At 37.5% G+C, this 23,626-nt stretch overlaps 1 protein-coding gene across 4 annotated transcripts in view; it reads right to left on the bottom strand.

Moving 5' to 3' along the window:
- SEMA5A (semaphorin 5A) overlaps positions 1–23,626 on the bottom strand; it is a 329,773-nt gene that overhangs the window by 238,161 nt on the left and 67,986 nt on the right. For 2 of the 4 annotated variants that reach the window (XM_027643929.1, XM_027643928.1), the window contains exons 2-3: positions 11,806–11,899; positions 10,548–10,646 (exon numbers count right to left, since the gene is read on the bottom strand). The exons of 1 other annotated variant lie outside the window; for it this stretch is intronic. The gene's annotated coding sequence lies outside the window, so the exon portion shown is untranslated. Of the gene's footprint in view, positions 1–7,213; positions 7,293–10,547; positions 10,647–11,805; positions 11,900–23,626 lie in introns of all 4 variants that reach the window. One more of the 4 variants, XM_027643930.1, reaches the window with a different exon arrangement.

The following is a 23,626-nucleotide window of genomic DNA, read 5'->3' on the forward strand; positions in this document are numbered from 1 at the left end:
TGGAAGGAGATCCATGTAACAGAGCAGCAGACAACAGTGCACTGAGATAACCAGGAAAAAAATTAGCTGGGAAGAGAGAAGTTTTATCACCTGAGAGGAGAATGAAGAAGATCAGAGTTGGACGAAAATTTATGTCAAATCTTGAACATGTATTCGAAGTAGTTTTGAGTGAAGGTAAGGTTAATGGAAGCAGGTAAAAAAAGAGGCAAGATGAAAGTAATGAAAGCTTAGCTGTTGTATATAAATTGGGAATAGGCAACACAGAAATTGGAGTCATATGTGTTGAATAATTAAGAAAGAAGATCATCACATCACAGATTATTGCTGCAGCCATCTGGACATACTTTCTTATTTGTAAACTGTACTGAAAAACGTGTCAAAATTTGTACATGGATGTAAAGAGAAACCAGAAGGAAGACAGTATTACAGAAACTTCAAAGAGCTGGGTTTAAAAAAAAAATTATATTCAACTTAAAACAGTTCCCTATCATTTTGTATATCAATGTATAAAAGTACTGGATAGGAACCAGTATTTAGCTTTCATAGAAACTTAAAAGAATACATTTTAAATGTGAATCATCAATCTAAAGAACAAAATTGTACTGCTAAAACAAAACAATTAGTGGATATTCTCCACATTAATACTAGGTAAACTTCCAAAATAAAGATTATATTAAGGTAGTTACTACTTTAAAAAACTGCTGGATGAGCTCCAAACTGTTGTGAAATTACTACTGTGACAGTCTGCTTCTATTAGATAATAAAAGCAAATTTATCCTTCTCATGGTGGGTTCGGCCCTGCAGTTCTTTCATGGGGTTTTAAAGGGCGGTAGGTATTAAACACATTTCAGCAAATGCATGGTGGTCACAGCTTAGACAGTGGAGGAAAACACACTTTTGTATGGCTCCATGGCCCCATTCGCAAATGCATTTCAGACTCCCAACTCCACTCAACTCCCATCTCATTACCAGCTTTTGATTTGTTTCTTCCCATCAATAACCAACAGTCTCTCTTTACAGCAACAGCTTAAGTGACAGTAAGGTTTAGCAGACTGATATGAAGGAAAGGGAGAGGTGAGGCAGCTCAGAGCTCCCATCCCACATCACTGCTACAGAACACTTCTCCCCCTATTTATTTGTATGTACCTTTTCTATCAAGACAAGTATTTAAAACACCCACTCATCTCACCAAGCTTCTGGATTCCTTCCATTAGTTCTTGGACAAGCAATAGAGTATCCAACAAAGAATGCTTAGGTGGACTGAACCATCCAATGTCTCTGTACTGATTATACAAAGTGCTAGAGTATCACAGAATCACAGAATGGTTTGGATTGAAAGGGGCCTTAAAGATCATCTAGCTCCAATCCTGGTCATGGTGTCTATGGGCAGAAACATCTAGCAGGTTTTATAAGTCTCTAACACTAGAGCAAGTTGCTCAAAGAGTAAGTAGGCTACTACCTCACTTTGTTGCTCTTTATCTCTGCAAAGATTTAGATCTTTTTATACATCAACAAAATTTTTTCCACACACTTATAAAGATTCAACACACAAGTGAAAGCACTGTTTAATGCTTCCTCTAATCCCACGATTAACGCCCCATGATTATAGGCAACAGTGCTCAAAGGGGACTCCACCAATCCACATGACACACTTCCATGTTAGATTTGGCATTTAGATCTCTGATTCAATTCAGAACTGCAATAGAAAAATCAGACAACTCTCCCATCTGAAGATGTCCATCAGAAACATAGGAAACCCTGATAAAGCTATCAGAATCCTGGAATAAGAAGTCTGAAGGCAAAATCATTATTTCTGTTAGATATTTCTGAAAATTCATCCACCTTTTGTTAGTTATTCACTAAATCCTGAAGCCAGATACAGATAGTTTAAAACTTCTGTGAAAGATCAAGTTAATAAATCCTTTCCTAAAAAAACAGGTAAAATTAAAAACAAGGGAAGGTACAAAGATTTTCAAAGAGCATTTTAGAGCTAAAATATCCAATCCATCAGAGTTTGCAAAAAGAAAAGGTCAACTTCAAAACTACTACAATGCTTATACTTAAAACTCTGTGTATTCATAAAGGTTTCACACATATGAGGAACATCCCTGCACATGCCTGACCTTTCTGTCAATACGAACTTGCTTATTTTTTTCTAGATCCTAAAATACAGCATGACCAAGAAAAAAAAAATCCTTCTAAAGAGAATAAAACATAGTTGTATTTTCTTCCTCCAACATCACTGTTAAAAATTTAAATTCTATTTTTAAGTTTGTTTAAAAGTAGTAAAACTTGACACAACAGAAATCATATAGTATTTGGTGGAATGCACCCAATGAAGCTGTCAAACAACAAATAAGGAGATGTCAAATAACCTAACGTTAAATGAGGAATGAATGGTTCTTGACATATTTGTTTCAATACCCAGAAGTCTCTTGTGGGTTTTCTTCAGAGCATACACTGTGCTGCTCTGTGTATTTGTGTATTATAAATAATAAAATAAATATACTCAATTTTTTCCGGGTCCGAAATATCCTCTTATGTTATTTTACTCACTTAGACTTTCATGTTCTATCTAATTCTTAATGATGATGCTCTTTTTAATGATTTCCATTTTTAAGAGCTTTCAGGAAAAAAAATCTATTCCGTAAAGTTATTTCACAAACTAACAATGTTGTGAAAATCCAATTTGCTTGGTGACATCTTTCCCAATGGTTTCTCAGTGGCTGACAGCTTTCATCAGTCAAAGACTAAATTACATGAAGTGTCACTGATGTCTCCATCATATCCAAAATCACTTTAGACTTCTGTAGCTTTGCAGCTGTCATTTTTCATTTATCACTTTGGAAACTTATAAGCATATAGTATGTATGCACAGATTGCATACACTGAAACATATCTCAGACTGCTCCTTTTGAGGAATCTAAACTTCAGAGACCAAATGTGTCAAAGTCACCTTGAGTTCATAAATAGAAACACATACAACAATTACGTCTTCCCTCAGATTTTTCTAACAATAGAGACACTGATTCAGCTTTTTTGGTTTGTTTAGCTCGTATCGAAATTTTCTAGCAATCACACAGGTGCTTAACAGGAAGCTTCCTGACCATCCCTACATTTTATGCCACACAATATATTTGGTGGTGTCGCAGCAATAGCCTATGGAAAGCCTCCTCCCATCCCACTGCACCAACTCTCCAGCACACCATTAGTTTAGAATGATCTGCAGTCTATAAGGTCCTTATAGCTATATAGCTAGTCCTTAGCTAGTGCTGCTTGAGACCAGCAAGATGTATACTCAAAAGCTGTATTGTGCTCCTTTCTGTACATCTTCACACTTTCATATATTGAGTTCCTCAAAAAAACCCAAATGCATACATGGTACAGGCAGGGCACCCTCTCCTGGGATGAACAAATAATCAAAACACCAACACACTGACATGCCACAGTTGAACATCATACACTTTGCTGGCAGGACCACATGCCCATTTAGACAACAGCTCATGGCAGTAAGCTAAGGCATTGCCACAGGTAGACCTGTATAGATAGCCTCCATTTCACTTTGCTAGCCTGGCCCTTCATCTTCTCCCATATTGTGTCTACAATGGTGGTGTTCCAACACCATATCCTGAGCAAAGACCCTAGCTCCCAAGCAATCCAGGTCTTCCCAGCAGTTAGTTCTACTGAAGTTTAGTCCAATATCAGTTGATGACAACATACCTCAACAACCAGATCCATGTGCTCACTCATGATTGGCACCATTTTCTCCTTCAAATCATCTCCTGCCCCAAAGAGAAATGAGCCACCAGATGCATTTTTAAGACCACCACAGCTACTGTATATAAGAAGAGTAAAGCCTGAGAGAAGCTGTGCTCATTAGATCACACTGCATCTACTGCTACACACAGATCTCACCCTTTCCACTCTCCCTCCACTGGAGCCCAGCTTCCTTCTCACTTTCCCTCAATACCTTTTAAACTGAGAAACAGAGGCATCTCAGTCCTAAGCTGAATGCTGGCTAAGTCAGGGTACAAAAATTTGGTATAAGGTATCTCAAGATCCCACTCCTCAGAAGCATGAAGGATGGTGCACTTATTAGCCCATCCATGCCTTTAGCTCACCCTGAGCTGCAGAACTGCCAATCAATGCATTGAGGGCAAGCCAGACCAACCTCTTCGCTCATTTGCTTAGGATACAAAAATTTGGCATACTACACTGAATGTGCTGATGTCTGAGGAGATTGGTGGGTTAAAACACAAAGTCTCTGCTTGACTATGAGTACCCCTGCCCTTTGAGAAACAAAGAGACCAGTTCAATTTTAAAAGTCAACAGATCCTGAGGTGCTCCTTTACAGAGTCCTCTAAAGCCATCCTCACACTGGCAGCTGAGGCTTGAACTTGACAGATAATGACAGGACCACTCAGTGCCCATCATCATGTAGGTTATGTGGTGGAGTCATGCATGACAGGAGAGTAAATAAGAAAGCTAGGAAAGCTATATCCAAGATGTTGAGAGTGGTTGTGGAACAGCCCATTCATTCTTGATGTATTCCAAAAGAGGTGACCAGCAATTCCACTGCATGAACACTACCTTCCACTATGCCCTAAGAAAGGATGGAGCTCAGAGTACAGGAATTCATTAGCTCCCTATAAATCAAGCCATATTGATACACCAACCTTCCAGTCTCTGCAGGCCTATTCCTCTCCTTTTTGAGAACCAAAACCTTCTTTCATCAGCAGGAGAGGGTATTTATTTAAACACAAAGGAAATGCTAAAACACTACCTTTCCTTTCCTGTATTTGTTTTTATTTTTTTGTATCACTGCCTGACAGTGGTACTAAAAATGCTCTTGTGAAGCAAGAATCTCCATCCCTTCCCCTTTTTTGTAATCCTTTCGCAATTATATTTTTTCTCCTTTATTTACCAAGTCTCTGCTTTGATGTCATTTGCATATTACTACAGAATGGCATGCTGTTAAATCTACTTCAAGAACAACAGTCCAAGCACAAAGCTGTAGAAGGAATATTAAGGAAAATGACCATTAAAAGAAACCTAAAAAACCAATCAAACAAATAAAGAACTCTTGTAAATGGCCTCTGTTAATGACACAAAGAAAAACACAGGTACAACAAAATGTCTTACAAATAAAACCTTCCCTTTAGCTGCGGGTGTGGTGTTGAAAAACTATTAAATCAGAGCAGAAAAGTGTCAGTTTATGTAGCAGTGGTGCTACTAGATACAAGTATCATGCATATGAGAAGGGTCTACGAAATTGATTGTTGGAATTCAAATTAAAGAACCCAGAAGGAAAATGCTGAGGATGCAAGGCCTTTCCACTGGTAGGTTGTGTAATAATGAAATGCAGAATGTGATCTCAAGAGGGGTAAAAAGAAAAGAAACTGGACACAAAAACACACTAAACAAAGAAACTTGCTTACGTTGTATGCATCTGGCCAAGTTAAAAATTGGGAATTTATGGTTGGGTTAGGAAATACAGAAGAAATGGGTTAGGAAATGGGTTAGGAAACTGAGAAGATAGATTTAAAATGTGAATGATTCTCAATTTACCACAGAGTAATAGCAAAATTTCTAGCATGATGCGTGTGCTCTACCTTAGCGTACTTCATACCAGAGAGAGGATGGTACTTGCATGCCACTTAAGGGTCCCAAAAGCTCAGTTTGGATACAAGAAAAAATTCCCTTGCATTCATACCTGGCCAAGTCTTTCCTCTGTTACAAATCACTTCACCATGACATTGATGGGACAAGTTGCAGAGTGATCTAGCAGAAATTCTATATTGCTAATGTCACCGTGATGCATTCTGATTTTTTTCACTACAGCCTTATCAGTTTCTACAACTAATTATATAACTGTACATAAACACATTTCTTTCACAGGAAAAATCCAGTGCAGAGTTCATAGCTCTGCTTTTTTAAAGACATAAACCTGTATTTATACTGTAATAAACACATCATACAGAAAGATGTTGAAAACACAAATTGAAACATGTTGCTCTCACTGTGAAAAATCTTTGCAAACCTTCAGTGCTCTGTAAATAATAAATAACTGAAAGTCATCTCATCAGGTTAAACGTGAGTTGTACTGCCAAGATAGAGAGTCTGCTACAGCTAGGCTGTGCTAGCTAGTACATGGATAAACAGGGATTTCAATTTCCAGGCTGTCAATCTTGCATGTTTTCCAGCACTGGATTCCACCATATTTTATAAAGTTGCAATCTGAAGCCGAGTGAAAAATAATTCAAACTTCTCAGTGGTGTTGCAGAAAGGGCTTCCAGAGCACATAGATTATACATACATTAGTGCATACACTGCAAGTATGAAAATCTGTGTCACATGGGAAAAAATATTTATAAATGTACCAAACCTGGATCAACAGAGTCAACTCAATGGATCTCAAAACAGTGCCCTTTTCTATAAATTCTTCACACATTTTCAATCAAGATGAGAGAAAGGAACCAAGAGACTTCAGGCAAATGAGAGATATCTGGAATACTTAAAGGCAGTTTCTCTGTGGCAAGGAATGTGACCTGGAGGAGGCAGTTGAGCCAGTGCAGCAGCAGATGAACCTTATCGCTAACAGAATCTTAAGCACTAAAAAAAAAATAAAATAAAATTATAAATCAAAGATCATTTAGTTTCACACCAGGTGTTAAAACCCTGCTTCTAGATGCCATTTATCTCAGAGATTTAACTAGCTTTAATGGGAAGAGTCTCATTTTCTGTAGCAAGAAACAAAGGATCTTTCCATTAAACACAGTGACCTCATCCATCCCTCTCTGATCCTTCTTCACCCCATATGCAGATTAAAGCACAGCACAATTCATCACTTCAGTACAAAGTTGTTTGCAGCTCAGTGGTCTGTGGTTATGTTACATACCAGGCGGTGTCTGAAACAAAATGAAGCTCCTTCAACTCTGAAATTGCTATTGCTGCTTTGAAGCAATGCAGGTTCCTTTTAACAAAGAACAACAACTACTACTACTAAGCTTTTCATTGTTATGTTTAATTTGTAAAAATTCCACAAGTCCCCAACAAAGGGAAACCTCCAATCACTACACACACAATGCCACAAGGAACACACTAGATGAGTTAGAAGGGCCAGGAAGGACTTTTCTTCACAAATGGATGAGCTCAAAGAATCAGGTGAGTAGGGAAATGGCTGACCCAAGCAATACTTTAAATTAGTAATGACCTCTTCTTTCCCTTGTAACTGCTCCTATTCTGCAATTCCCTTTCATTTATCTGAAACCACACCCTTGTATCCCCTCTTCCTGCAAGAACAATACTCTTTCATCAGGATTGTAGATCACTATTTGAGATATTCACACCATTTGTGCCTTTGTAAGTTTTGGCCATGTTACTTAGAAATCCTTAGAGATTCCATTTCTGCTTTTTAGTCTCATTTTTGCTACTATTTTCACAAAATTCATTTCTACCAAGAGCAACTAACCTCTCTAATCTAATGCAAAAACCATTGTTTTCTCCTTCTGTGTTTTTTGATTTCAAGTCCCCTTGGAAAACTTCTCAGAGGAAGTACAGATACTGGTTCAGGAAATTTGAATATTCTTTAATACTTGCATAGATCCATCCATCTCAGGTGCATAAACCACTGATTGAAAACCAAAGACACTGTTTCCTTCATTCCCAGTATCTGCTCCTCTCTAAGCTCCTTAAATTCTGTTAATTCTTCAGAACTTTAGTCAGTAGTTTCTCAACTTTGCTTACTTACCTCTTTTCATTCAATTCCTTCAGATAAATTTACCTATTTTCCACTAATCTTCTCCTATGACCATCTTTCTTCCAGTAGCCTTATCTCTTCTGGCCATTTCAATGGCTATCATTATGAAACCCTGTCACACTTTTAGACTTCCCCCTTTGATGTCATTATATAACTCCAACATTTTGCTTCTCAAACAAATTCACAAACACAGAAGTATCTCCAAATTCAGCACTCTTTTCTTATTGTCTTTGTACTCTCTCTAGGCTTTGCTGTTTCATCTTGCTTATCTCTCCCCTCAAAGGATATTTGCTCTACAACAAAAAGGGTGTCACTAGTACTTACTTATTGAAAAAAGGTGTTCTGGTAATTCCTTTCTACATGAAAAGCACTACAGACTGTACAGAGAACATAGTAAGCAAAAAACTGAGATTTTTGGACTAAAAACTGAACTCTCAATGAAACAGTTTGAAAATATTAAAACAAATTTAATTGTAATTTATTAAGTGCCAAAATAAGATTAAAAGCATTTATCTTACAATGAGGGAAAAGTCTCCAAGCACAGTATGAGACCTCAAATTACTTAACAGCTTAGCATTTTTAAAAATACTTTCAGCAACAGAGTTCTCTTCTGGGACTGCACCCTGCAACCTTACTGTTTATAAAATAGCATGTAAGAACCACCACAGTGGGTCAAGCTGGCTGTTTAGCCCAAATGAAATGACAAAACTGGATCAGGTAAAACATTCAGCCTGACCTACTACTCAGTCTCCAGGAGCAGCCAAGAGCAGATGTCTAAAGAAAGAGTAGAAACTAACGCAGTCATATACAATATTCTCTTCCACTCTCCCCAAACCCCTGCACACTCTCCACAGTTTGCCGCTCAGTAACTTCCTTACCTAGAGGTAGTGCCTTTATCACTTTCTTTTTTTTTAATTCCTCTTTTTTTTCCACCTCTTTATCCAGCTTTGTTCGGCGGCTCTATACACCCATGAAGCACACATAACATGCTGTGACAGGGAATTTCAGAATTACTTACTATGCAAAAAACCCCCACTACTTTTTCTAGCTTTAAAACTGTTCCCTGCCTGTTTCACCTCATCTCTCTTCTAGTACAAACTTAGGTGGCACTGAGTATTCATTTCCCATCCACACACCTCACAGCTTTTATAATTTTATAGACATCTAGCTTTAGCATCTGGCCACTATCTCTTTTCCAGTATGGAGACTATCATCTAGTTAGTTGTTCCTGTATGAATGATGCTCCATGGATGTCTTCTGCATCCTGCTGCCCCTCTTCATTCTTGTTGCACTTCTCTGAAACTTTTCCAGCTCTACCCCACTTGTTTTGAGATGAGGACATCAGAACAGCACATCATATGCTGGCTAGATGGGATCTCTGGGAGACATCCAGTCTGACCAATCACTAAAAGCCACAGTAGATTAGGTCAGCTGTAACACTGTCCAACTAAGACTTGAAAGCTCCCACTGGGAGAGATGTCACCCCCACTCCACCCCCAGGTAATTTTATTTAGTGCTGCACTACCCTCTTTGTGAAAAAGCTTTTCCTAAAATGCCCAATCAGAATATTTAATTTGCAATCTGTGTATGTTAACTTCCTGTTACATAGTTTGACACAACCAAGAACTTTTTCTCCATCATCTTTGTAAGCATTATTCCAGTAGTTGAAGGCTAATATTAACCAGTTCTTAAATATCTTCTTAATCAGGCATTTATACACAGAAATCAATTCTTTCTCCGTATCTCACCCATATTATCCAATGTCCTTCCTAAAATTCATATGCTAATCAAATTTTTAATTAATCTACAAACAAGAGACCTATTGGTTTCTAGGCTCCCTGATTCCTCATGAACACCCCTGAAATATGGCATAAAATTATCTATCTTCAAGTACTCAACTGTTGAGACACTTTAAAGCAAGAAGTTGCACGCCACAGTCTGTAGCTGTTCTATTTCCTTCTACTATTCCTAAAAAAACCTAGTTAAACTACACCTGGACCTGTTAAATTGAGAACGTGCAATTTGTTCCACAATCTCGCCTACAAATGCTTCCAGCTGAGAAAGGCAATCCCATAAGCCTCCCATAAGAAGGGTTCCAAAACAGGAACCAGCCCATGCTTTTCCATGGCGAGTGCATACACACAAGAATAACTTAGTTTTCTGCCATTGCTTTATCTCAGATCACTCATTTCATAATGTTGTTATACACAGGCCACACAGACTCTACAGCTGGCTTCCTGCTATTGGGGTGATTGAGAAAAACATTCATTAATTTTATGTTTAGCCTGTAGGGGAATGTTTTGGTCCTATTTCCTTCTTTGAACACAGACATGACTTTTTTTAAGATGTCCTCTTGGTTTTAACAGTCTCCTATACCTTGTCATTTAGCTATACAGGCTTCCTTTTTCCTAGGACATTTTTAGACTGATGGTAAGCATTTCTGTGGAGCCTCCAAAATAGCATCCTGAAATAGTACCTCTCCCACCTACAAACATGTTACTCTTACAGTTCCCCTTCCAGTCGTTCTTTGAACAAACATCCCCATTTTTAGATAGTTTCCCTTTTTGAGCATAGTTTAGGAGAGGCAAGAGGAGAAGAAAATTTCAGGTTCTTTTTCTTGTATTCCACCCATTTCCATTTCTTCAATTTCCTTAGGTTAGGGAAAAGAGAAAGGCAGAATAACTGTAATGGTCTACAAAGCCATCTCACAAGTCTTCTTGCAGACATCATCTTACAATCTCTCTAGACATCACCATCTATCCACTGAACAAAATAGTCTCTTACCTACCTTTTAGTCACCATCCCTCTGTAATCAGCTACTGCCTCTATTCAGCGTTTGTGCAAAGCCTAGCACAGGGGGGTCCTGGGTCTACTTTGTTGTATGCTCCTAGGAGTTAAGGAAACACAAAAGAGAAATAATAGGTATTGAAGAAATAGCTCATCAGCAATTCTCAGACATTTATAGCAGACATAAAGCATGCCTCCCAAGACAATAAATTAGAAATGTAAGGCATTTTAACTACAGAGTGTGAACAAGGACCAAACAGAAAGATACAGAAAAAGAAAAATCATTCTTTAAAATACCTGGCAGCTTGGCATGAGAACCACAAGAGGAGTACTTGCCATGGAATTACCAAAGTCCATGGGACAAGGATTTGAGAAAAATCCTCACAGTAAAATTCTGTCTTGGTCCCCTAACTATCACTAAAATTAAACATGCCTAAGACACAGGCTGAAATCTGTCCCCAAGAGAAATCCATGACAATATTCAGATGGGTAAAACTTTAATGTTCTTTTATTTTTCCATAAAACATAAAGTTCAAGACAAAACAATGCAGTTACTGTCTAACATCTCAAAACAATACAGAAGACATTGTCAAGCAAGAGATGCATCATTAAGCAGACTTCAAGATAATAACCCATTTTGTAGGAAAAACAAAGACAATATAATATTCACAAAATTATCTTGCTTTTTTCTTTATTGAAACAAGAAGGTACTGTTAATCATACTGCTACCTCTACTTGAAACAGCAAGACAAGAACCATATAGCAGTTTCCTGCTCTCAATACCCCAAGACTCACTTCACAAGAAAAAAGTGATATTCCATCCACTATAAGCTTTCCTTTCCTAGATTGAGAATGTCTATGCACAGAACAAATACACTAGCAATCAACAGTTCACCCTTGAACCTAAACAGAGACGTGAGACAAAAAAAGGAGTCATTGTTCCACTCTGCTGACTCACTTACACAAAATGACTGGGTTAGATGACTGGAAGTGCTTGTGATTTTTTTTCCAGGGCTTTCCTGACCTATGAGGGCCTCAGGAAATCTGCCAAATGCATAAGCAGTACTGCATAAAAATATTTGCAAACATTGTATGACCAAGAAGAACTCTCCAGGTTAGACAACAAAGATTCAGATTTAGGTTCACAACATCAAAATTTCTCATGAATCCCTTTCTTCCTAGCACCAAGTACTTCAGATTATAATTTACATGTTTTCTTCTAAATTAAGAATCTATATCATATGCGTGCATATACTCACCCCTCTGTGAAATTCAGCAACGTCAAACTCCTCTGTAGAAGTTGCCAAGAGTAGACTTAGACAGTGTTCTTCATGGCACAGGGATCAGTCAAAGCTAAAAGAGAGAAAATCACTTTCAATTTCACAGTCCAAGGTGGTGGGAGAAGCTTATATTGTCAAGAAGACCTTGCATCACCTTTTCTTTGCCTCACACTTTTCAGAAACTCAAGGACAAATTTAAAACTTGGAAGAGGACCAAATTCTGCTTTTTATATTACTATGTACCAGAGAATACTTGAACACCTCAGCATAACTACTCACCACCCATGCACGTTGATGACAAACTACTCTGAGACATTCAGTTTGTCAAGTAATTAATTATAACTGTTACTGTGCAGTAAGTTCTACAGGCAACTACAAGAAACCCATCTCTAAGATGCAGCATGCATCTTACAGATTTATGTACACACTCACTACACCAGAATGAGCAGCTGAATTATTAGCTTTGAAACATTACAAAGAAGGCTGTATACCTCAATTTTTCTAAACAAGCCAAACAGTACTAGCTCTTTCTATATGTGTTTCAACCTGCCCGCTCTCCCTTCACCACTGACTTCACGATTCTTACTTCTATATAAACATCTCAGATTTTATTTGATTAAAATAAAAGGTTTGGCAAGTTTACTTTTATTCTAATGGTAATAATTACCTAAACAAAACTGGAGAGCAGGGTATTAATCCACCTTACTGATTTAGAGAAAACATGCACACACGCACAAACCAACTCATAAAGGTTGCATTTCTACAGATTCACCACTTGCTGCCCTTACATTCATTCAAGTTAATTCTGCTGCTCCTATTACTGTGGTGGCACTCTAATTGGGCACAATACAGTACATGTTGTGGGTAAGACAACACCAGAAACTAGCCTGAATATTCACTTAGTTAAGCTAAAATTAGGCCAACTCAGCCAACTCCAAACCAGTCTTACAGAAATTGTAAATAAGGCCACCAAAATCAGAAGACTAACCGCAAAAAAAAATCAATTATTTTACTGGGAAATATACAACCATGTTTTAGTTTAATCTCACTTTGGTTTATCATCATTTGCTAAGGCAAAAAGGCTACAATGGCTTTGTCTCATACCTGAGTTGCCCATTCTTTCCTTTTAAAAGGACTTCTGAAACTGATCATCAGTTTCAGTTAAAGACAAAAACTTTTATGAAAATGGTCAGGGAAAACAACAGACAAACTCACTTTTCAAATAGCTGTTTGTCCCTGCTCTCAATGACAAACAGAGGCATACAACAGGGGAATTCAGCCATGGTACATTTTATTTGCCCAGAAGCACATCAATTTAAAAGAATGGGGGGGCGGGGGATAAAATACACATGGATAAAAATACACATAGGTGTATTCTAGTTGTATACTAGTGGAAGAAATCTTCACTAGATTTAATAATAAACAAATAGGAATGCTGTTTTCTGCTGCTAATAGAATATGGTACTAAAGTTGCTGGTATGACCAAGCAGTATGATTAAATCTGGTAGGGGTGTGGAGGAGAGCGCACATGCAGTTAAGAGCCTTCGTTGTTCTATGGCTGTGGGCACTGTACTCACATCTGTCTAGTACACTTGAAAAGATATTTGGCTACACACTGAATTGAGTAAAGAAATAATAGCAGCATGTCTAGACAGTGTGGCTCGTCTGCACGCTGAGACTTCTCACCTCTGTTGTCGCTGCATGGCATTACTCAGGCAGTGTGCCACAGCAGCTACCTCACCTTACCCAGTTACCTTGGGAGCTTGCCCAGGACTCAGGATGTTCATACAACACCTAATGACAAGAAGTGCTCACCTCACAACACAAAAAAGAACACTGAATGGGACAAGAACATGCCTGTTCCACATCACTCCACCAGCCAGCATTGGCTTTTGCTCCACAAAGATGACAGCGTGAGTTAAGCAAGCAGCTTCAAGTGACTTCTGCTGATGTTGGTGGGGCTGAAGCAGAAGTGGCAGGAACACCAGGTAGATGAGCTTTTCCCCACTTCAGTGTTCTCACCATCTATGCACAGGAGAACTGAGCAAATATAAGTAAACTTTAGGTACTCTTTAAAATCCTATTGAACACATTATTTGCTCTTGTTGATATCTGGCAAGAGAGAAAATCTTGTCAAAACCGCAAGTGTACCAAAACTGAGAAGGATGAAGGAAAATAAGAGCAGGAATAAAAAGATACAAATATTCACCTTCCTCTTACCTTCCTCCAAAACATGCCTGCATTATGAAAATATATCCTACTTTCAGGGGTGAACCAAGGATGAATGGTTACAACAACTGCTATCTATAACCTTGTGCTTCTTCTACAAAAGCTAAAATTTTCTTTGACAAAAAAGAACTTTATAATATATACTAGCTAATATTACTACTCACCTTTCTCTTTTCACACTGAAGAGATCCTTGCATAATCAAAAAGATCTCACTAAACCTATCTTATTTACTTGACTAAAAAACACACATGGAAAGATGGAAATTATTAAGCAGAATCTAGGCATAAGGAACATGGAAGAAACAGGAATATCCTTCTTATAGAGTAGCATTTTGTTTTTATGCTTTCCAAATCAAAATATTGGACAGAGTAAAACCAAAACAAAATAAATGTAGGAATTTTTAGGCAAAAAAGTGCAACAAATGAAAAATCAATTATATCCTTGAACATGCCCCTGTCACTGCTGCTTGAGACCACAGAATCAGCCCACACAACCACAACCTAAACAGACCAATGTCTGCAGACACATACTGCAGAACAGAAGATCAATGTACAGAATGCTACACCCACTTCTGTTCCACGTGCAGAGGTGGGAAGCTTCCAGATCTTGACATATGTGTCTACTGGTTCAACTCAAAAATCACATCTGGACAAAACAGGAGGAGTACCAGGACTCTCTGAAGTTCCAGCATTTTTCTTGACTTGCTGAGCACAAGCTCTAAGTCATGAACAACTGTGGACATCCGTATACATGTACTCACACTGCCATATATAAATTACAGAAGCAATAGATCTGAGTGCAACAGACTCACTGCACTCGCTGTAACATGTGCCATTGTTCAGGAATATGAGCCCTGGTCATATTCTTCATACTGCTAGCTATACCATCCTAGCCATGGCATCCTTTTTTTCCCCAGTTTTACTGAAAGGGAAGGTCTTTAAAATTAGTTTCATGAATAACACACAGCTTTAACTCTATTTACAGTAACACTTTATTTTCCACTAGGCCAAAATAAGAAAAAATGTAGAGACTGGAGTGCCAGGACAGGAAACATATTGCTAACAGGAAAGCATAGATCAGAATATGTGAAGTTACCAGTCGGCCAGAGCTCTCTGGCTGAAAATTATAAAACAGAATGACATAACATTCATTTGGCTTTGCAGGGATTTGACTAATAATAGCTCATTTTAAGCCACTGAACTTGCCCCACTACTTGCTTTAACTCTATGTAGGTCAAAGTGACAGGACATGTTAATGTACATTTAACCTTTTAACCAACCATCCTAGATTTATAGCCCAAGAGCAGCACTTCAGTCTTGCAAAAAAAACCCCACCATGATTCCCAAAACAGTAATTTTTAAAGTATAATACATTATTAAGACTGCTGAGAGAACAAACAGTATTACCTAGTTTAAAATGGTAGAGATGGAGAAAAACAGTAATAAAGGATAAATTATTGTGGTCTTGCTCCCACTGAAGTCATGTTTTTTCATGAAGACTTCAAAGAGCAAGGGAAACATGGCCTTTATCCAACTTTCTGCAAATTACACAACTGAGTAATTTTATTTAAAATAAATCAATTCTGATAGAACTCTGCTCTCCTTGAGTTTGATAGCAGAAGTTCTTAAAATATTTATTTTTGAGTGTGATACCATTTATCCTTGTGCTTTTCCGGTCTTTAACTGAAGTCTACAGGACATTTCCAGTGCTCTGTTGCCACTGATATTTTCCGCCTACATGTCTCCAAACTTTTACATGGTTTTCTGAACCTGAATTTTACTGGTTTGATAATCCAGGTAGACTTTTACAGTTCCAGGATACTGACATGAATAACACCTTTTACCTCCTTTCAGCCTAACGGTGCTAGTACTGAGGACACAAATGGCTGAAAGTGTCATGACCAGAGAAATCAACTTCATAAGGAAAGTCAATGAAAAAATTATTAAACACTGTAGCATAATGTACACTAGATTTATCTGTGTGTGTCTGTCTACAAGACTTAGAAAAAAATGAATGTTTCTAGCATTTTGAGGTGTCCTTAAGATGAAATTTAATAGATGTGTTGTGTTTGGTTTGGGTTTGGGGTTTTTTCATTTGGTTTGGGGTGTGTGTGTGTGCATGTGGAGAAGGATATTGCAGAAGGATACCATGGGACAGTCTTCTTGAGAAATTTCCCTTCTCCCCCAAAATGCAACACAGCACAGCTTCTACCTCTTCTACAATTCTCACTTATAAGAAATATAGCCTTAATGTCATTTCACCCACCCTAATAAGAGTGCAACTGCCCATGGGGTAAAATATTATTCCTGTTATGGAATTCTGCCCAGTAATTTCATGTCCTAACTGATTCTCCAATTTAAGTGGTACATTGATAACTGATGTTAGCATGTAAACTTTAATTTTAATTGATCACCATGTAAGTTCTCCAATATTTATGACAATTTAGGAAAAACAAGCAAAACAATACCCTGTAATCTACACACTTAGTCTGCATGAAACCAAACAGTTGCTCCCTATCTTTCATTAACCAGTATATGGCTCCTTTATTTTCCAAAGAAGGAAAGTAAGCTAAGAAAGGTAAAACCAAAACTATGGGTATCAACAAAGATAAATACTAAGCAAATGCATCTTTAAACATGCAAATAAAAATATTGTTTCTCTGACTTTTTGCAAAAGACAGTGAACATTTTTATTCTAGTTTTAAAAAATTCAAATGAAGTTCAGATGACAGACACCTTTTAGAGAAAAAAAAAGTCTACAACTCCAAGGAAAGTCCTGGCTTTTATTTAATATTCTGAAATACATTTGCTGTACTGCAGGATTCCAGCTGATACATTTTCCATAGCATAATTAATTCAGAGACATCTGCTTGCTAGCAGACCAAGAATGAACTTGGGGTTATAAGGCCTGGATTATAATTCTCAGTCAGGAACTGATTTGTGGTGAGCTTTGAGAACCTTGATCTGTCCCCACTTCACCATTATAAAATGTGAAGACGTTTTTCCATATTGCCTATTTTCTTTAAATAAAACACAAGTTTTATATATCAGTGAACTGCATTGTGAAAACTGCAGTTCCAATTAATAGTGAACTCCTAAGTATAGTGACAATTTCAGAAAAACTTTATGGTTATGTTCTCTCAGTCAGAGAGCCCAGCTGCCTTCTGGAGAAACAGGACTGAACAGATTCATGTAGGTACTGCAGATGCCAAATAATAATAAAAAGACTAATCCTGAATATTGCAGCTGCTGATAATGCTCATTGCCTAACAATGCAGAAAGTATTACACTCACTATTCCCTACAGCATGCACTGTTAGAGAGGAAAAAAAAAAAACCACAAAAAAGCAGTGATATGTTGTCTAGGAGAATCCAAGATGATAGTCTGAAGAGGAAAATTCAGCTCAGTGCATATGGCCTGAGGTTATGAAAAAAGTGTCTGCTACTATGCAGCAGGCCCCCATAACTGTGCACCTGAAGTAATAATACCCCAACAAAATGCCATTACAATGTACAGTGTTTAAAAACTGTGCCAGTTTCCACGCATGTTGGTTTATTCCACAAGCTGGCTTATCCACTTTGTTAGTCTAAATGTTCCAAAATGATTTAAAGAAATCATATCCACTACATTTTAAAGACAAGAGACAATATTGAACCCTAGGTAACACTATTAATTTTATTTTTTTTGTGTATCAGGAAAAAAGTAGATTTGTAGTCTCCTTTTTCAAAAGGAGGGAGAGTTCTTAAACAATACTGAGGGTCGGGAATGTGATGTCGGTTAGAGCAACACATCAACAAGCTTTATAAAATTTAGGTTCCCAGCCCAAAAGTGTTGGAATCACCTATGATATAAGACTATGAGAGAGAATTAAAAACAGTTTCTTAGTCTATGGTCCTTTCATATTCTGTGTCATTTTTTTTCCTGGCTTTGATTGTTCTCCTTCAATGATGGATGTTTTCCCGTTTTCCATCTCAGCATGCATGAGAGAAAGACAAAACTTAACATATCCATCACCAGAACAAGAACACAGCTCAGTCCATCTGGTACCATAGATCGCAAACTGATAGATGCTCTCCCCTTCCCCCATCAAGATTCTTAGCTCTTCCACTAGCTCTTCATCATAAAGGTGAATGCTTGAGGGTTGGTTGTTTGGTTGTTTTTTTTTTAGGTGACTGTAGAGATAGCAAGAATATGGTGGTTGTGATATGGACATATTCCAAGACTAGTCTGAAATATTCTTACCCAGGGCCAAATGTTTTTCCCGTCAGCAGTGAAAGCATTCAATGCTTTGGCATTCTTCTAGCAGCCTATCCCTCCCTTTGCCACCCAACATGCATGCACAGTCCCGTCTTCCCGGCTGCTCACAGCGCTGAAGCAATCACAAATGCCTCAGGCTAAGCAAATATACAGAGGTAAACACTTTAGTTCTGGGCATCATCCCAGAGAGGACACACATAATAATTTCCAATTTTTTTTCTTGCGTTCAGTACTAACAAAATTAAGGAAGGAGAAGAGTTTAATGCAGGAGTAGGATCCCTGTCAAGAATTTCATTACAACACTTAGTTCATCATAAGCTGTTAGCAAAAGAAAACGTCTTCTATCCTCTTCTGTGCACTAGGCTTAAATGATAAAGCAGGAAACAGATCCCAAAATTACTCTGCACTGTGCCCACAGTGAACTTCCTTTCACAGTCCCCTTGCCCTCCTCCAGTATCTCCAATCCACAGAATCTGTACTTATTTTCTACTAGCATATTACATTCTCACTAAGTAGAGCATGAAGTACGTGATTCTGCATTCACCACACTAGTGTCCTAGTGTTCACCTCAGGCAGCACAGAAGGAATACCTGGATCTGATTTTGTTTCTGTATTTCAAGTCTGCTTGAGATCCCAATTTCATGTAAAAGCACAACATAAAAGAGAGCAAGAAGTTTGATGGCTGGTGCTGGGGGTGATCTAGAGTTTTGGTACTCAAGCTCTGGGAGAATTTATGCAGAAAAGTATGCAGAGGCACAGGCATATTGTCCTGAGGAAAATTTATTAAAATGCAATGTTAATTTCAGAATCGGATATTGGTTTTCGTTATCTTTGACAATTCACCAAAAAGCACAATTTAGATGGTAATTTATAACTTAACTGTATGAAACAGTAATACATCCAGAAGTAATTGCAGTAAACTGACCAATAAACAGGAAACTCCTATTAGAAATGCCTTTAGGAATATTCAAGAACTTGAATGGTGAAGCAGAAGATTTTGCTTACTAGGACAGGATGGTAGGATCCATGTCCTGTGTACAAGCGTACGGTTCCACTGTTTCTGATCACATGTAATTATATAAGAAGAAAAAGGCATTTTATTTAGAACATCTGCATCAGAGTAAGCCCCTAAAGTTTTCCTAAAACAACTGCAGGAAATAAATGGTACAAAAAAAGGAGAAGAAAGAGCAAAGACACACCTTACTTGATATGGAAATCCTGATGTAAAGACTGGTATTCCCTTCAGAAATACAAACAATACTGCTGGAAAAGTTGCCATATTCCAGTGTTCTCATCATCCTTCAAAGGTAAGAGAACTTGAAACAATGCAACAAAGAGAAACTGCACCGCAGATAAATCTGTGAGATAATCACACTTTGTCTAAGAAAAGGTTTAAACTCTACCTCAAACTAAATACATCTGTCTGGTGCCCATGCTGCATTTAATGCTTTTATCCACCACACAACTTATTCTCTCACTGTTTACCCCAAGGTCTGAATTTTTTCAAAACAAATTAATTTGGCTCTCTCATTGCATTGTGCTGAAGGCAGTACTGATACACAGAGATTGCAAATGAAAATTAGACCACACAGAAGGGTATACTAAATTATCCCATATAAAAACAATGTTAAAATGGGATTTAAATAGTATAACATTAAAGTAATAGTGTTAAAAATATATTACATTTTGATAAAAAATTGTAGTATTTTAAGATCATTATCACAGACGAGATGAAACTGAACAAAAATGTGTAAACAACAGGAAACATGAAAGTACATTTAAACCCCCAGACCACTTCAAATTTCTGTTTACTTACACTGTGTGTGTACTAAATGTGCATATAAATACTAGCAGTAGCTCCAGAAGAGATGCAGCTGCATTTTAAGAACATTTCAGGTTTCCTTATTTTTCCATTGTTTTTCATACTTTGATTTTCTCAATAAGAAGAGTTCATGGTGAAGCCACTGCTTTAACAAGGATGAGGCATATACTATACACAGCTTACTTTTAGAGGGTCTGTCAGGTATTTGGAGGTTGTAGTTTTTTGTAATTTAGACAACAAGCTGCAGGGTTACATTTCATAGTTTCCTTACAACCTTCTCCCAAGGAAGCATTCTTATTCTCTCATCCAGAAATATGATTAGCTATAAAAATCCTTATCCTCCCTCTCCTTTCTCAGTGGTAGAAAAGAAACTAAAACCAGTTTATCTACTACTGTTAGCCTCCACTGCCAATCAAAATAAAGTCAAAGGATTACAAAAATGAAAGTATGTCTTTACTTTTGTTTGTATCCACACATTTCTATGCAAAGAGTTACCTTCAGATGGTTCCTCTAGTGACAAAACAAAGATCTGAGTCACAATCTTAACTGTGTTGCATTTGGAGAACTTGGTCTTTGAGAGATCAAATAAACCTCCCAAGTTACCCAAAATTAGGCCCCAAATACATAAAAACGTTCCTCTTGATAAAACTTTAACCTATGTTGCAGTCCCTCCTCATTCCCGAAAAATCCTCTTTTTTTCAGATGCAGCAACATTTGGAAGAAGATTTTCTCTACCAACTTCCAGAAAGAGATCCTTTATAGTTTTGTGTGCTACTACTAGGAATCACTAGGAAAAAAATAGGAAAGGTTTCTCTATTTCCTTGTTGGAACATGTTGTTCCCCAGAAGAGCTATGGGTCTTATAGTTCATCACTAAAGCCTCAGAGCAGGGAGAGCAAATAGACAATTAGGCAGTTAATATGATTTGAGATGGAGACCTGGGTAGTTCTGGAGGCAAAGACCAAAGGGCAGGGAAAATAAAGATGAGCATCCTACTTTTACTTTATTTTGCACATCTTCTTATGGCAGGCTGGTGATATATCTCAGAGATGTTAGAATGGAGCTTATTGACACAAAACACGAAGCAGGACCTATCCTCCTCTGACTCAGTAATTCCTTGTCCTCCTATCCACTGAATGGCAGTTTAGAAAAATACTAACAATGAAAGACAGAAATAAACACTTCTTGATACACCAACTTCAGGTATACAGGCTACCTTCCTTTTTTACAGAATATAAGGATCATCTGCTTTTATAATGGGTAGTCAAGAAAACACCTCATTTTCCTATAGAGCATTAGTGGGAAAGCACTGCATAGCCTGTAAATGCAAAAGTAGATCCCACTTGAGAGGCAGAAAATCCAGATTCAATGACTAAAGGAAATCAAAACTAATACTGAAATGGAAGGAATAAGGGCAGTCATTAAGTGGGAGGTTAATAAACTCAGCATCAAGAATCTTGTTCTTGTTTACACATTCTTACGTGCTTAAAACTGCAACAAGAGACAGTGTTATTTGCTGTTTCCTGACAACAGACCAATTCATGCCCCATTTTTGCATGTCTTGAAACATCTGTAAATCAGAAGAGTCATTACAGACAACTATAAAGGGTGGGTAGGCCATGTGCACTATGGTTTCCTTGTTTTTTGTTTTCTGGTTTTTTTTTTAAATAGAGTAGAATTTACCACAATTTCTAACAGACTATATAGTACTGGGATTTAAGAAACCTATTGTTTTTTTCAGGTTCAGAGCTTTGCTTCCAGTTTGTAAATTAAAATCAGTTTTCTCAAAAAAGCTGAAATTAATAAGGGGAAGCTAAAATAGAAAGTTACAGTTATCACAATATTTTCTCTATATTCTATTGAGTGACATCTTTAGAAATGTCGAAGTCTTTTGACAAAAAATATGACAAAATTAACAAGCTCATTTTCAAGGCATCTCATCTGTACAATGGGGTACAAAGTCAATAAAAGCAGTTAGTGCTACTCAAGAGCACCTCAGTTCTGACTCCGCAAAGTGCATAATGGAAATCTTGTAGGGAAACCTGTATAAAACCCTAAGTTAGATGTTCACCTAGTACTGCTAACTGTGTATGCTATATACTGCATCAGAACACAGTTTATTTCTTTGGGCATTTTCTCCCATTCTGCCTTACCCTTTGTTTTCCATCAAACAGATTATGTCATAGCTTTTCCAGTGCTCTTTTACTTGCCCCTGTGTATCAGCAATTCAAAGAAAGGAAAAGATGGAAAAAATCAGAAAAATAACACAAGTCTGCAACCCCTCTCTTAGGAAGTACTCCACAAAAATTGCCTCAGAAGAAACATCACCTTCACTTGCAACAGCATAACCAAGGGGAGTAGGTTTTATTTTCTTTCAATTTTTTTTTTTTTACAGACATTCTACTTACGATGTGTGATCCACCTCCTCAGAGAAAAAAGATTGTTTAAGAGTGCCAGAGATGTCCCCTTGATGGCAAAGGAACAGGGAAAGTTGGAGAGCAGCAACTGTGGTAAAAATTTCATTCAGGTCACTATTAGCATTCCCGCTGGTCTCCACAAAACACCAAACAAACAAGACTGGAATTCATTCAACTCCAGTTTCAGCCTTTGAATACCTACAATTACTCCCAAAGGACTAATGAGGAAGCCAGTACTCCACCTCATAAGAAATACTGACAATAAGAAAGCAAGAAACTTGGTAGTGTGTATCAGATGAAGCTCACCCCTAAAATACTGGGTGAGGTAGTAACAGAAGTGGATTTTTAATGAATCCAACATTTCCGATAATTTCATCCTACAGGAGAAGAGCATTCATTTGCTTTGCCTTTCATCCCAGACAGTCCTATTTTTAAATCATCTGTATCACAAAATGGTTCTATTAATATATTACAAAATGCAATAAGGTCCTCTGAAACAAGTTGGATATGAGACTATTAGCAAGGGAGAACTATGTGTCATGTAAGAACAGCTCTGGATGGATTTTGACAAGTTGCTCGGTTCAGACAAGTTACATCATTTCGGTTGCTTCTCTGATCCCCAAAATGGGTCTCAGACAAGACAGACTTACATAAAGATGTGGGTAAATTCTTGTTTGCAACACAATAATTCTACTTGATCATCAAGAAAACTGATCGCCATGTAAAATTTTTTATGTTTACTGAAATACTGGGTGTTCTTCCCCTTCCACAGAAGAACTAATACTTACACTCAAAGATACATTTCACTCTTGATTCTTTTTTGAAATTCATTGTAGGTATTGTTCTATTTGAACTTCAGACATATGGTAAAAGTAGGAAATCAGTATCTCTGAAGTCGAATGCATCATTGCTCCCAATAAACCACCTCCCAAACAGAATTACTATAGTAAAAACTTGACTCATGGCCTACACTTGAAGGTTTTTTAGAATTTTATTGCACTCTTTTAATGATCTAATTTTACAATGTAATTCTTCATTACTTATCTTGGATCATCCTCTTAATTTCTCCTTTCAAA

The sequence above is a fragment of the Corapipo altera genome, unplaced genomic scaffold, assembly GCF_003945725.1.
Source record: "Corapipo altera isolate COAL_440 unplaced genomic scaffold, ASM394572v1 24b, whole genome shotgun sequence".
Lineage (NCBI taxonomy): Eukaryota > Metazoa > Chordata > Aves > Passeriformes > Pipridae > Corapipo > Corapipo altera.